A 15,247-nucleotide genomic window follows, 5' to 3' on the forward strand; every position below is an offset into this window, starting at 1 on the left:
CCTTACTTGAAGAAAAGAAAGGATACATTTCAACCAAAATGAGTATCTCCAGGCACACTGCTAGAACTCGACATTCTTTTCAACAAACCAGYGTCAATTATTCTGCTGACTACTTATGAAAGCCAACAGAAACAAAACAAGGCATTCTTATCAAGTTGTTGATACCCTTTCAAGAGCTATTTGCGCAGTAATTAAATTTAGACTTCAAAGCTTGAGGAAAAATCCTGAATAGCCTTGGAGAGTCCCGCTCTTAAGATTACCAACTATAAATACAAAAATCAAAAACAGGAGTTAAACTTTACTGTTTGTCCCCGAAGTAAAATTCAGAGCAGAATCACACACTGAACTAGCATTTCCAATGATGTAAACATAGTTAAATCTGCAAGTTTAGTCAGAGATGAAAATTAGGAAGCAGCAATTCCTACAGCAACAGAAACAGAAATATGTATTCCAAACTCCTTTTTAAATTTGATAAGAGAATATCGAAAGAACCRACAAAAAAAATGCATGAAAACTCTTTTAACCTTCTTAAAGAACCATATACATCTGGATTTTATCCTTAATTAAATCAGACATGCCATACCTGCACCACGGAGAAGTACATACACTCGGCTGAACTTCTAACTCTTTGGTTCAGAGGACAATCTTTTGACATTAGTAATTTCAATATAAAAGCAAAAACAATCAACAACAAAAAGTCACTTTAGCTTAAATATTCATGACAACTTMGAGTGATTCTAAGACAAATTTGGATGGCTGAGTCCAGACTCCAAAAAGACACCTCCAAAATGCAACACAAAAAGTGTTCATGACTAAGAGACATTCTTCACTATGACAACAGTAAACTAAATGCTGCTACAAATGACTGAAACACTGCCAGTTTGATGATGAGAATTTGGAAAGATCCTAAGAAGCAGTGATTATTAAAACATAAAAAATGTACATATATATGTTTGTTAAACCTCTAATTTTTCATTGTTTGAAAACACTGTTTATTTTTCATTATAGGAAATGCATTTTGCACTGCTTGAAATAAGCCCAGCTTTTGCAAAGAGATTAAAAAAAAGAGATAAAATTGTTCTCAAGCTGTCAGCTGTCTATATCCAGGAGCACTGAACTCAACAGATTCAAGGGAAAAAAAAATAAGTAAAAAGTAAAACCCCTGTAGAAGATGCTTAATGAATAGYCACAGAGCTAAAATCCAATTTGTATTAAAGCACAGATAATAGCTTTGGAAAMACCCCACCTTGTCCTACTGTTCAGAAAATACAAAGATGAGAAACAACCTTGAAAAAATCTGCATCACTTATTAATGCCAATAGGTTACAAACTTCATCTTCTATCCTCTATCCTCACTGATATATTTTGTGCACTCAATACACAATATTGCTAAAAATAATGTATCATTCAATTATGGAGCGCCACCGATGATAGTAAATCGTGAAACAGTACTGTTAATCCTGAACAGCAATGTCTTCGTCTTTTCTGACTTGAGGGTCTTCCGTTAGCTAAAGGAAAGCAAATGACTGAGCAAAGAAAATACCCAGGATTAACTGTCAATCATGCTAATAAGAGAAATTTTGATGATTGTTTCAGAAGTTTAAAGCCTTTGCTTGAAATGTCTGATATCCTCAAAACCACTTACTCGAAGGCTTTCCTTTTTCTACCTGGCTCTTAGTTCTTAAAGGGGGACAGACAAGGCTTTGAGGGAAAAAAAGAGTAGACTTGTTTGACTTCTGCTGTAATCGGTGAACTGTGTTTCAGGGCACTTGCCTTATTTGTTCAAACTGGCTCTAAGAAAACTAAGGAACCTAATAAAGTTTAACTCTCTGTCTTTGAATGGGCCATGGACTTCATACGAACAGAATCATGCTCTTTTCAAGCACAAATAATTTCCAGCTTTGACTGGACAAGAAAGGTAGAAATGGGATCCTGAGGCCAAATGACTCCAGTGTAGCCACAACTTTTCCCCATAAAAATAACCAGGAGTACCCAGGTGTTTTCACATCATTCAGAAACAACAGAACCAAGGTTAGGTGGAGAGAGAAGTACTGATTTTTAACCATAGTTTAGGTTTGATTTTATCTAAGCTATAATGGTAGGGCGAAAGGATCAGATACCTCTCCAGTCAGCATGCAGTTCAACATTCACATCCCTTTCTGGTTGGAGGAAAGTGGGTGCATAAAGGTAAGATTTGGATACTAGCCCCATACCTGRATAGGTTATTGGTCTTCCTGAAGCACTAAGGTCCTGTCTCTTTTSAAAAGAATCCTCTTCTGGTATTAGTTAACCTAAAGGTAACTCTGAATGAAGGTATAGATTTCTCAAAGGTTTTGCCAGAAGATTGAGGTAAAGCTCACAAATGTCAGAGATGTCTGGCACCTAACAATATTTAATCCAGACAATCCACAGTGAGCTTTATCAGCACTTCTAAATACCAAGAAATAGTGTTGATCACACACTTAATTCCTGACATCTTGTCTGTCTGAGCTAATAAAAACAAAATTTGGAAACTAGACTCAGTGTGAACAAAACATGCCCAAGACAGCTGAGAATTTTCTTAATTTTTATTTTTACTTGTAGTGAGTCTAGCAGAATTATTCCATGGGTTAAATGAATCATTAAGGTCTGGTGAAATTCTGGCAAGCTGCAGGTTATACAGATAAAGAATAATCTGATTGCACTTTTGAAAGTGAACAGATCAAAGAGGTTGGCATTTACCAGAAACTTCAACAATTTCATGCCTTAATACCTTCTTCACTATTGGTAGAAATGGAACTATGCAAAGAAAAATGCTTTTATGGAGACTTACTGTTTGCTGGAAATCTAATGCTTCCTACGATTCCTGGTCTGTTATCATACCGTTGCGTTTTTCATATTAAACTGCAATTACCCTCTCTCGGTGGTTCAGTTATATTAATTCCTAGTTAACATTAGTATTTGTCAACAGCAGATACACTTTGCAACAGCAGATACACTTTAAAACAGCTGTAGTTCCTTTTGGAGCTGTACTGTTAYTGAGACCATATGGCCATTATGCCGATGTTGTTTCCTCTTTCGTCCTCTCCTCTTAACAAAATAATTTATCTTTAATGTGCTAACCCTTCTCARAGCTAGCCTGGACATTGGTTTATTTTTATCCCCTGAGATGCTAACAATCTCTCAAATAAGTGAAAGTAAGAAATTGGGAACAGAACACAGGTATTTCCGTGGAAAACCTTGGCAAGTTCTCCCTTTCCTCCTTTTTTTTCTTTATTAATAGCAAGATTACAGAGGAGGTCAGTTTGAAAATAAGCAATGTAGACTTGTTATGTGTGTTACACATGTATTTCTGCTGTTAGYATTCCACTTTTTATTTCTATAACGTTACCTCCTGCTTGGAGTTGCTAAGAAAGTCAATACCGGTCAGTTGTCTTTTTTCCAGGAAGCATAATATCAGGTCTCAATCTGAGCACCTCACTGATTTTAAACTTACAAACAGGATGCAGATGCAGGTGCTCCCACAATGTTCATAAAGTTGTTCACCRCCAAGAAGTGCTACATGTGAAGTAGAACCTCACAGACCAAGTCACTGATTTCCAAAACTCACTTTTTCTTTTTTAACCTGACCCTACTGAAGGATTTGCCAAGGAGTCTGCAAAGAGTACCCAGGAGGGAAATTCATGTAACTCCATAGCTAAGTTCTGTATAACTAAATACTCTAAGAGATTTGAGTCTTGGGGAGATTGATAAGAAGAAAAATAAGCTGTTATGGACAGTAAAGTAGCTGAAAGTGGTGAYTTCCTCATGCATCACTACAGAAGGCCAGAATAAATATACGTCTTGATTTCTTTAAGGAGTGCAACCCTCTATCTCCTGTTCTAAGCAGCCTTAATTTCCTTTTAAAGGCCTGTTCACTGGTGGTTTGATTATATATTAAGTGGTTTTGAATATATGTTATATATATCTGGAATTAAAAAACTGTGTGAAGTAGATTTGTAGAACAAGACCTGCTATCTAAACGTTACCTTTGAAAAAAACCTCAGATCTTTTAAAATTAACAGAATGAGAAGTGTATACATAACTGTTAAATTTCTAAAGATTTTAGGAAGAGATCGTTGATTGCTGATGAAAGGGTCTAACTTTCTGTGTGGGAAAGACTCAGCATACGGCAGTGGCTCGACGGTGCAGCCGGGCATCCGATACCTGCTCAGGGCTGGTCACCTGCGTAAGGAGAGCAGGGCCCCCCACTGCCCTCCTCCTGGCTTCTCCGGAGGCCSCCAGCGAGGTGGTTCGGTCACCTCGGCTGTGTGCATCGCGGTGCCTTTGCTCTGAGGCGAACCAGGCAGCTCTCATTTATTCTTGCACAGCTTACAGAGTCCCAGTCAAGCCGTGTCGCCTCACTARCTAGCTACTTAGGTTGGTACTTTTGCCAGTTTTCCCAGTATTAAGCACTGATTTATAGAAGCTTTTTAGAGCATCTTTTAGATGCTCTAAATTGTTTTTTTTCCAGGCTTTGCTCCAATCTATTTCTTACGTTCCACAAAGCTAACATTTCACAGAAGTGATGTTATACCATACTAACTATTTCAGGCTAATGAACACTTCCTAGAAGCGAAGACACAACTGCTTTTATCCGAGAATGTATAAATGGCAGAAGGTAAGAGGAAATTCTGTATAGTTAGTTAACAACTAGTTAGTTAAAAAAAAAAAAGTTAATGCACATCAGTACATAATTTGTCTTGTATCTACTTGAGAGCATATTAGCTAGACAGGAATGTTAATGTATCATAACTCATCATGAGATTTCATGGAAAAGGAAGATGATATTTATTTATCATATCTCTAAGTAGATTTTACCCACTCACACTTTGTCATAGATTTCCTCCATTCACACTCATTTTCTCAGAAGCCCCAAAATGCCTATGACCAAGCAATCTGGCCAGGATCATTTGCCCGTAACAGAGGACAGGGACACTCGCTGTCCAGTCTCTGTCATATCTCTGGGTCCCTTTTGACTGGTGACAAACTAAAATTTAGACATATCTTTTATACCCTTGTGAGTCAATAGTTGTTATCCTTTCCTTCAAAATCTCGCTTATGTCAGTCTCCTTAAGCCCTAGACAAAGTTGCTATTGCATGTTTTTTCCTGGTTTGTTTGAAAAATGTGCCTGTCTTCGTGGTGGGCTAACAAGCCTCGGAATGGCCAACGTGATACACGTAGCCCTGCTGTTGTCTCCCTGTTGTTAGGCTGCAGCATCTTCTGCTGCAAAGTCCTCTGCGCTGCCCTCCGGCCAGAGCGCAGGCTTGCAGTCGTGACATAAGCAGTACATTTCTCAATTTTACTACTAGAAACAGTGTCCTGGAAGCAGTGTCCATCATTAGCAGCAGAGGTCTTTCTTTTTACCCTTGTTCTGATATTACTTCCAGTGCCTTCACAGACATACTCCCATTCATATTTCTTTCACACTAATCTTAGTGTTTGTTATAAAGCTCTGCAGTCAGAGCTAAGACTATGGTCAGACAATCAGCAAAGACCGACTCCCACACAGAAATATTTTGCAYGATGATCTAAATTTGAAGTGAAGGTGACACAGCCTGACCACGTGCTCTCTGCAGTACGCACAACTCATGGCCTACCTCAGCTCATGCAAAGGGTGGCAGTGGATAACTTAGCAACCTGTATGCTGATCTGCGGACGACTTTGCGCAGAGTAAGGCTCTTAYGGGGAGACCTGCGTTGGGCCAGAGAGGGGAATTTACAGAAGCAGCTCCCAAGACAAAGGCAAAGCACCCTCTGGTCAGTGCAGAGAAGTAGCGTAAATGGAAGAAGGCCRCGGGAGGGGTGTGTTACTTCTTGCATGGAAACAGGAAGACACTGCAGCAAGCACATGAGCATCTGGCACATGCAAACCAGGAGCTAGCAAGGTGTGCCTTTTGATCCATTTCTTTCTGGGAAGAACAAGTAAATCATTTCAAACTGCATTTGTCCACAATACCTAACGGACATCTCTATCCTGATGCCCTTGATTGCAGGTACCACACTCTCCTGCTTTAAGGCTTTCTGTGGCCCAGTATTATGGACTGGTGTCATCAGCACTGGGCAAGTCAATTCAAAGCCAGGGCATGAAACTTCTCACAAACATGAGTAGTGAGAAATGCTCCAGGTGAGAAGAGGAGAGAAAACAGCCTCTTCCAAGGGGATCAGAACAGGACCAAGTGAGTAAGTCAACAGAGAAAAAATAAAACAAAATAAAAGCAATAAACAACAGTTGTTTGAGGGAAGGCTCTAAAACTAAATCTACGCATTTGTTAATTTGGACTGAAATGACRGTGTTTTTTTCAGAGCCAGAGTCACATGGCCATATCACTTTTCAGTTGACCGTAATCTTCTTTCAATTCTTTCAGTCTTGTACCTGTATCCAAATTTAGCACCGTTTTCTTTCAAATTCATGCTTAGCAATTTCTGATTAGTGAAAATCACACAGCAACTTCATTTATTTTAACAAAGAAAAAAAAAAAAGAAAAAGAAAAAAACACAAGAAACAGCGTCATGCAAACTAAGACTGCCTGTGACTGATTATGTCTTTACATATCACTCTGTTATGCTGCACCAGTTCAGAACAGTCCATCTTCAAGAATCAAAGACAAAAGAGAACAGAAAACTAAGGGCCAGAAAAGAGAGAGGAAATCTGACAAAAAGCTAGTCTGCATGCACGTCTCTTTTCTTCTGTGTTAGATCATAGGTTTGCTTGACTGGTCTTTTGAAAGACAGAGGCCAGCTGAATACACTGATAATTGTTTTGTCCTTTTCATTATATGCGTGGACAAAAGCTCATATTTGTTAAGTAACATTCAGCAATAAACTTGACAAAGCATTTTTCCAGGGAGCTATGAACATAACAAATGTGAAGCAGTGGAACAGGCAACTCACCTAAATTTGCACAGCACATTTTCTTTCCTCCTATGCATTTGATTAGAGTGTTATTGCTACTTGATTTCTCTCCCCGCAGCACTTTTGCCACTGAATTCCTTACCATCTTGCTTACTTAATGACACTGGGACATTTCCTACATCTCGCCAGGAATGTCACAACTGCAGGAAGAATAGTTACTTGTCAGTCCTACTTGCCAACACTAACTATTACAATATTTCATACAACAGACACTACTATCTCGGCTCAAGACAGCCTCAGAACTAAAGAAATCCTCCCTTCCCGGGTGACAGAAAAGAAGCAAAACAATGCATTAAAAAGATTAGATTCTGCAGCTATGGGCCAGTATCATGTCCCCATGGTACCACATGATTGAATTCATCTCCATAAGCCTGCTCTCACTTGCCAGCCCCACGTGTAGACCCGCGGTCGCTCCAGCCCTGCAGAATAGCAGGAAAACCCTGCCTGAGAAAGGAGCTAAGCCAATGCAAAGCACAGCAACAAGGTGCTTTCAATCACAAGCTCAGTCAGCAAGTTAGGATACAGTATATACCTTTTCCTCCTCTGTATACAAGATGAGCACTTTCAATACCCCACTGAAAAGCAGAACAGCTGGGCTCAATAGTCTTCTCAAGCAGAAGGGATTCACGCTCACAYTTCTTACTCCCAGTAGAGAGTTTTAACCACCAGGACAGACACAACTCCACTTCCAGTTAGTGCCTAGCAACACAAGAAAGGCCATTTTCCTACAGACCACAAGATACCACTGAGACAAGGATAACTTAAGATCCCACCTAGCAACAGGAAAACCCAGCAATATTATTTTCCTTCTCACAATTAGTGGCAATTCCCGATTGGATACAGTAAATCTAATCAGCTAAAACTCACCCTGTCTTATTTAAAGACGCAAAAATGAAAGAATAACCTGGGAAAATCAAAGCAAAACACCCACTCACTCACCCACCAGGCCTAGTCTGTGCGGGAGGCAGGGTGGCTGTTGCACAGGTCCCTCTGCAAGGGAGCCAGGGTCTTCGCCAACAGCCGCAGCCAAAGCGATCGTCACAGCTCGCTCCCCACTGGGGACAGCCCCCCGGGCAGCCTGTTCCCTGGAGAGGCTTTGCAGCCACCACCACTGCCGTCACTGTGCAGAGGCTAATGAGGCCCCCCCACCTCTCACAGGCTGGGGCAGCAAAACTGCTGCATTTTCTCAGAGGTCTTCGCTTTGCAGGGTCAGCACACTAACAAATAGAAGTATCCTGGGATACACAGGGACCCAAACTCGGGACTTGGCTGTTAATGACTAACCAATCTGCACCCAAACTGCGGTGTTTTCATCCCCTCATCCCCCATGACTTGCTGCACRCTGCTATAGGTTCGAACAGGAGAAGTGGAAGTCCTGTCTTGACAGCCTGACCTGTTGTCTCACAGCTCAATTGCTCTTCAGGAATACATGAATTCATCCTCTTGGGCTATGGAAATTCGGTCTCCCAGAAAGCTGCTGGATAAGGGTTCGTGTAGAAAAAGAGACAGGAGCTGAACTAGCTTCATCTTCTCTGACTACTCATTAAAAAACCCTGCTAAGTGTTTTGGGAGGAAAAATCTCAGTAGTGGATTAGATCAAGGACAAGAAAGAAGCACATCTCAGCATCCTCAGATAAATCTTGAACATAACACTTGCCTCTATTTTCAGCATTTCCTCTTTTAACTGGATCTAGACAGGGAGATCTAATGGGGAGCCAAAGGAAACTGCAACTAATGCATTAGCAGACCCTRGTGCTTTCTGTCAGATGGCAGGAGAGAGCTCAATCGCTTCTCAGCTCCGCCACCGCATCCCCTGCATCATTATCACAGTCGCATCCAGCCCTGCTAATTACCGGCAAGCTGAGCACGCTAACCTTAGCCTCTGCCTGCTGGGCTGGGCTGGGCTGGGCTGAGGAACCCCCTCGGTGGCTGTGCTGCACCAGGCCTTCCTCCCTGGCGTGTGGTTCTGGCATCTTGTCTGGGGAGAAAATGCTGAAAAATTAGGTTCCGATTTGACTATTTTTAGGTACATAAATTCCTTATTGGACCTAAATCTCAGGGCTATATTGAATGAAGGTATCAATTATTAACCATCACCTCAGTAATTAGTGTTTCGTCTTTCATGTTAGTTGAAAARCTCGGCATTCCCTCATTTGCTCAGAAGTCTCTTTCCTCATTTTCTGTCATTTCAGATTTTATGATGCCAAGCCTGATCCTTTAAATTTGAGGACTTAYGAATAAGAATGAAAATGGGCTGTAGTAAACACATAATAAAAATGAGGGCTAGAAATTATTTAAATCCAAGTTAATTAACTTGGTATTTTATTCTACAGGAAACAAATAGTGGCAGTTGGTAGGAGCTTTTAAACATAGTAAGAATTCATCTGCTTGGAGGTCACTCAGAAATGTGGTGCCATAAAATGGATCAGTTCCACTCYGCGGTATTCCAGCCGCATCTCTTATATTCTTTTCATTTGCATGTGATTTGCAAAGCAAAATTTAGGTATATTTGTGCCCTTTATGTATCATATATGGATGAAGATTGCCTTAAAAAGCGTTCTTTCCTTACTTTTTTCCTTGCATCCTTGTGATACCATGACCTCTAGTCTAGTTTTTCTCCAACGGCTTGAAGCCCACAAGATCTTCAGACAACTTGAATAGTGACATCGCAGGAGGATGAAAGCGAATCTGAGTTCTGCCGCTTTATCTACTTCCTTCTCCTGGCTTAATTTCTTAACATAAACAAATAAGTAAATAAATCCAGTTGTAACATCCTCTGCCAGCCTATCTGTCCTCCAACATACGGGATAAACAGACTGAGAAAGATGGGACAGGTAATCTGCAAGTGAAAAAAGAAGATCCAGGAGGTTTGGCTGCTCTGCAGAATGGGGAATGTTAAAGGGACCTTTGAGGTAGTTCTGGCCGATCTCTTACCTCTGCACAGCACAGCACAGCACTGCGTCAAGAGCAGCCATTAGCACTTGTTCAGAAAGCAAAATCGCTGAGTTGGCATGTTACGGGACACCAACAGAATCTCTCAAAAGCCTGGGTGACTTGGATGAAGTGCCACACTGCTGTGATTACTCTGCTTCCAGCTGTAGAGCTTGTGCAGACACCGTATTTCACTCCAGCAAGCAAGTCTGACACATCCTTCCAATAAAGGGCCGGCAGAAAACATCTGGAAGGAGCGCAGCCCTAAGCAGCTCTAGTTTAACCCACCTTGTCAACAGAAGATCAGCTATAAGGTGGCTATAGCGCCTTTTTTCCCTTTTTCTGCAACTCAGCTACACTGACAGAGAGCAAGTGTCACTGCCGTGCTCTGGTTCTCCAGCTGCAGTCCTCAGCAGACCTGGAAGTGGTGCTATAGAAAGTGATGGGCTCTTTCTCTCTCTCTCTCTCCCTCTCAGAAATACCTACCATATCATGGGAAAAAAAGCTGAGTCCTTCCTGAGTATGTTAGAAGAACAACATATCTTATACAAACAGGTCTCCATCTTAATTTTATGTCAGTGCTGGTGCACTCAATTCCCATGACTGTGTTAGTTATTGCTGAGCGTGTAGCTACTGTCAATAGATGTGCACTCAGGGTGGGTGACTGTTGATTTTGTAACTTTAAGTGCTAAGATGAATGAACATTCAGGCATATTAGCAACATCATTACAGTTAATTGCACTTTTAATAAGCTTCCCCTCACTGCATAAATTGTTCTTTTGCAAATACTTCCTAAGACTTGTGGTTGATTTAAAGCAAATCTTTTCCTGCAATGTCCTGATTCTCCCACTTTTTCTAAAGATAATTTTACCCTGTGGGTTATAAGAGCAGAAGCAGTTGTGATAGTTATAGGTGARGTTCAACTGCACAAGTGAATGGGAAGAAACTGCAAGGAAGCATTTTTGTGATCCTCTGCTCAGAAACTAGACAAGAGCATGATTTCTAAAATGGAGTTTAAAAAACAACAACAACAAAAAAAAAAGGTTGGAAAGGCCAACAACAATACACTTTGCTGAAACTTTACAACCCTAGGGAGGTACATGAGATTAAAATTATCTCCACAAACATCACATTTCTATTTTCTAGCCCAATCRTTCAGTTCCCAAGGGCAGAAACTGTTCTCTTTTACAACACTCTGGGAGGCTGGAGGACAGAGTTACTCAAAGAGAATGAAGATGAGACTATGTCCTGGTACCCTGCACAAACAGAAAGGCATCCCTTCAATAGCCTTCTCAGGAGAAGCAGAGTTTGCACTGCCTTTAGTGACCGTTTATTTGACTTAAAAAGCAGGACTCTGCCTCCTGGGTTTTTGGTTCTTGATAGCAGTACTCAAAGCAAAACTTTCCTTTTATATTTTCTCCTGTATTTTCTCTTTTCATGTACCTGCCACTGGACTTAGATTTTTCAGGAGTAGCTGCTCTGAATCATTCTAGCAATCTGGCCACCTCATTTATCAAAGCAGCTTCACACCTGCTGTTTTATGCAGTTTGACAGGAGAGCTTTCAGTAAATTAATAATCCCTGTCATCTCCCATGAAAGGGAGCATGGAGGTAACCATTGTTACAGCTTGACATGCAGGGCCAAACTTTACTCCCATTTATACTCTTTCCAGCAGTCTATACTCTAAGGGTTGCCTATTTTACAGAAATATGGCATTTAATGAGGTCTGATTTGTAACCCAACACTAGGTAAGTTGCAGTGAGCCAGCAATTCTGCTCTGGGGAGCAGTCCAGATCCCAGGTATGGGCTATTTTTACACGAGTGTCCCGGCAGGTGTTGAGTGCTCTCAAATGAATATTAGTGTACTGTCTGTGGTTTCCATGCTTTTCACTGTGGTGGTCCTGCTTATTCATTACGTAGCTAAAAATCTTTCTCTCTAAACTCCACTGGTTAATGAAGTATCATCCTATTTCCACAAGTTCAGATGAATTTCTTAATTCCTCACATCAAAAAGACTTCTCTGCACATTTTTGCATTCTTTGCAATTATCCTGCACTTTACCATTCCCCAAGGGGAAAAGTAACCTTTGGTGGCCACGGTAACCACATAGTCCGAGAAGCTCTTGGTAACCTACATGATTCAGGTATTTGAGAASACTCAGCCATTTTTCTTGCCTGTGTCAGGAGGAACAAATTAGAGATTTTTGATATCTACCCCAGGGAAAAGACACAACTGGTCGATCATCCCCTGACACAGTGAATCTGTATTACTATAGTACCCACCAGCCAGGAACAGAGACCCCCAGCTGCAGAGAACACAGCAGAGAATACCGAGGTGCTCCTTGTCTCCAAAGGGTACAGTACAAGCGTAGGACAAGAGAAAGCAGAGGGACACAGACAGAAATGTAGCATATTTRAAGAAAACAGAGAGACAAAATGAAAGAGCGTAACAAACTTGCTCTGAGCACAACAGCAACCAAACGGTATTCCATCTTTTTATCATAGCAAAAGAGATTTTTTTGAGCGATTGAAGAAGAGGTAATAACTTAAAATACTCACAGAGAGCGTTTCTTGAGCATGAGGGGAAGCATGTGCTATAAACATGGCATTAACAGAAATAGTAAAAACGTTCAAAATAAGTTATCTTTTTAAAGACACATCCCAATACCCTTAACTATATTAAGCACATTCTTACTGTGGCTTTCCGAATCAGCCACAAACAGGAAAGGAGCACATATACCCAATTTATGGCTGCTTTTCTACCTGCTATGCAACACAAAAAAACATGAGGGGGGGGAAGAAAGAAAAAGCATTACCACTGTGGGCAATATTACTCAAGAATACATGAGAAAGAATTCTGCTGAACTATTGGATTAATTTTGTGGCTAATAATTTTTAGTTCTGGCTTTTACCATCATTGGCAGGATATTGGTGTCATACAAAGTCAGGTTTAAAGGCCTGAGTTGGAATGCTCTGGACTTGCATTAAGGCTCACTTGCTTCAGATATGGTTCAAATACAGACTGACCWTCAAGAGCTCCTTAAACACTTACTATGAGAATTGCCACTGATACTTTGAATTCATTTTTTTTTTTGTTTATTTCCCTTGGATGGACTAAGATTTAGAGGAGGCTCACAGGCAGCTACACACCCAGGCTATATAACTGCAGTGAGGAAATGTCACTTTGGTTGTCAAGTACTTGTCCTGCACAGCGCCTAAATTGCACAGGTGGAGAAAAAACACTTGATTTAATCACTGCAACCTCCTGCCCCCAGATCTCTTCAGGGTAGTTCTCCTTGCCTTTCTGTTCTTTCAGCTCACTTCAAAGTTCTTCTTACTGCAGAATTATCAAAGTGACAGGCAGACAAGTAGAAAAGCTGGAAAACAATAGGACATATATATGTAACAGCTTTATTTTGGTTGAATGCAATTCTGACAGCTGTCTTAAACACTGTGGGAAATGACAACTCATAGGGGTCTGTGCATGGTGTCACATTGTCCTCCCCATACACCATGTCATGCCACAATCTCCACAGCAACATATATTTTCAAAATTTCTGGTATATTAAATGAGAATATACTAACCAGATGCTTACCTTCCTCATGTATCTTTTCACAAATAACACTTTTCATCTGCACTGAGATTACGTTATTCATTTCTAATGGGACCAAAAATATTCAACCCAGAGGCATACAGCATATAAAACTGTTTAAATGAGTTATATTTATTATGCAAGATGTTACTAAAAACATAAAAATGCATGAAGTCACTTAACTATAGCCTACAGACTGAAACAGCAACCAAAGAAAAAGAGTGCAGAAGAAAGCATCCTGACTGTCTTTGTAGCTAGTTTTACATTTCTGTATATAGTTTTTCAATACTGAATAATTGGGTTTGGTTTTGTAATGAAAAAAAAGAAAAGAAAAGAAAGCTTTATGGTATGCTCTGTAGTTAAGGATTCTACATATTTTCCATTATAATCCTTTACTTTGGAATGGTAGGCTAAGAGCCTACTTTGAAAGTCACAGTGARCACAGAGGAACTGTACTGAAGTTAGTGGGTTTAATCTGATCTGGCAATGCAGCCCTTGTACTCTGACAACAAAAACTGATTTCTGATCTAAACCTGGCTGCCATGATCACCAACCAGCAGCAAGATTTTAGAGGAATTTTCTCTTTACTAAATTCTAAAGAAGTGTTTTCTTATATTTTTCAGGCTACAYAAGCAGAAACCACTAAGCCTTCTARTGCTAAAGCTGAGCTGAAGTCTAGCTCATTAAAGACAGACCAAGCTCACAAGCAGCACACAGCTGCAGCGATAAAACAACACTGCAGCCTCCGTTCAGGRCTTGATAGAGCAGATGGGAATACATTTTTCAAGACTTTCTCTACATAAAACACTGTTCTAAGGACTTCACATTRAAAAAGGCAATTTTATCCGGCATTATCCTGCAGAATGCCTATTCCCAAAGGCAGCTCCAAGGCTACAAAACTCAAGCTCCTCTTAGTCCATCTATGCAGTACAAGCAGAGTAAGTTTGTGCCTTTCCAAGCTATCCAGTCTTTGTTAGCCACCTTACACCCAGAAAGACATCATACATTTATAGGTAATGTACATTTAAAGCCTGCAAAAGCATTGCAAAAGAGCATGAGTACTCTGATAATGAAATTTCTCTTCTGAACGGTCTCTAAGGACACCAACAAATGAAAAGGTCTTTGTGCCTGTTACACCTCCACTTCAGAAAATGCACAATAGCACATGACATATTACTCCCACTTCCACTTTTCACAGTGGAGCCTAATTTTTTAACCTCCTTTTTGCTACAAGCCACTAAGGTATTATCTATTAGAAAAGTTGCTCAGACTTTATGACTCCTAATTTTACAGTCCAGGAAGGATTAGGTTGTGACTATTGGACTAATATTCTGGACAACAGTGCAATATAGAGCCTTTAAATCTGTAAGATTTCCTCTCTTCCACTACAGAATAGGGAAACGTGACATAAATTATTCCAAATACTATATGGATTACAGAGAAGGATATGGGACAACTAGTTGACCACAAGCCAGCAATGTGCCCTTGTGGCCAAGAAGGCCAATGGTATCCTGGGGTGCATTAGGAAGAGTGTTGCCAGCAGGTCGAGGGAGGTGATCCAGCCTCTCTGCTTAGCCCTGGGGAGGCCTCGAGTACTGTGTCCAGTTCTGGGCTCCCCAGTACAAGAGAGACATTTAACTACTGCAGAGAGTCCAACAYAGGGCTACAGAGATGATTAGGGGACTGGAGTATCTCCCTGATGAGGAACGGCAGTGAAAGCTGGGCCTGTTTAGCCTGGGGAAGAGAAGACTGAGGGGGGATCTTATCAGTGTACAAATTACCTTAAGGGAG

The sequence above is a fragment of the Rhea americana genome, unplaced genomic scaffold (assembly GCF_003343005.1).
Source record: "Rhea americana isolate MKP2758 unplaced genomic scaffold, rheAme1 scaffold_160, whole genome shotgun sequence".
Taxonomy (NCBI): Eukaryota; Metazoa; Chordata; class Aves; order Rheiformes; family Rheidae; genus Rhea; species Rhea americana.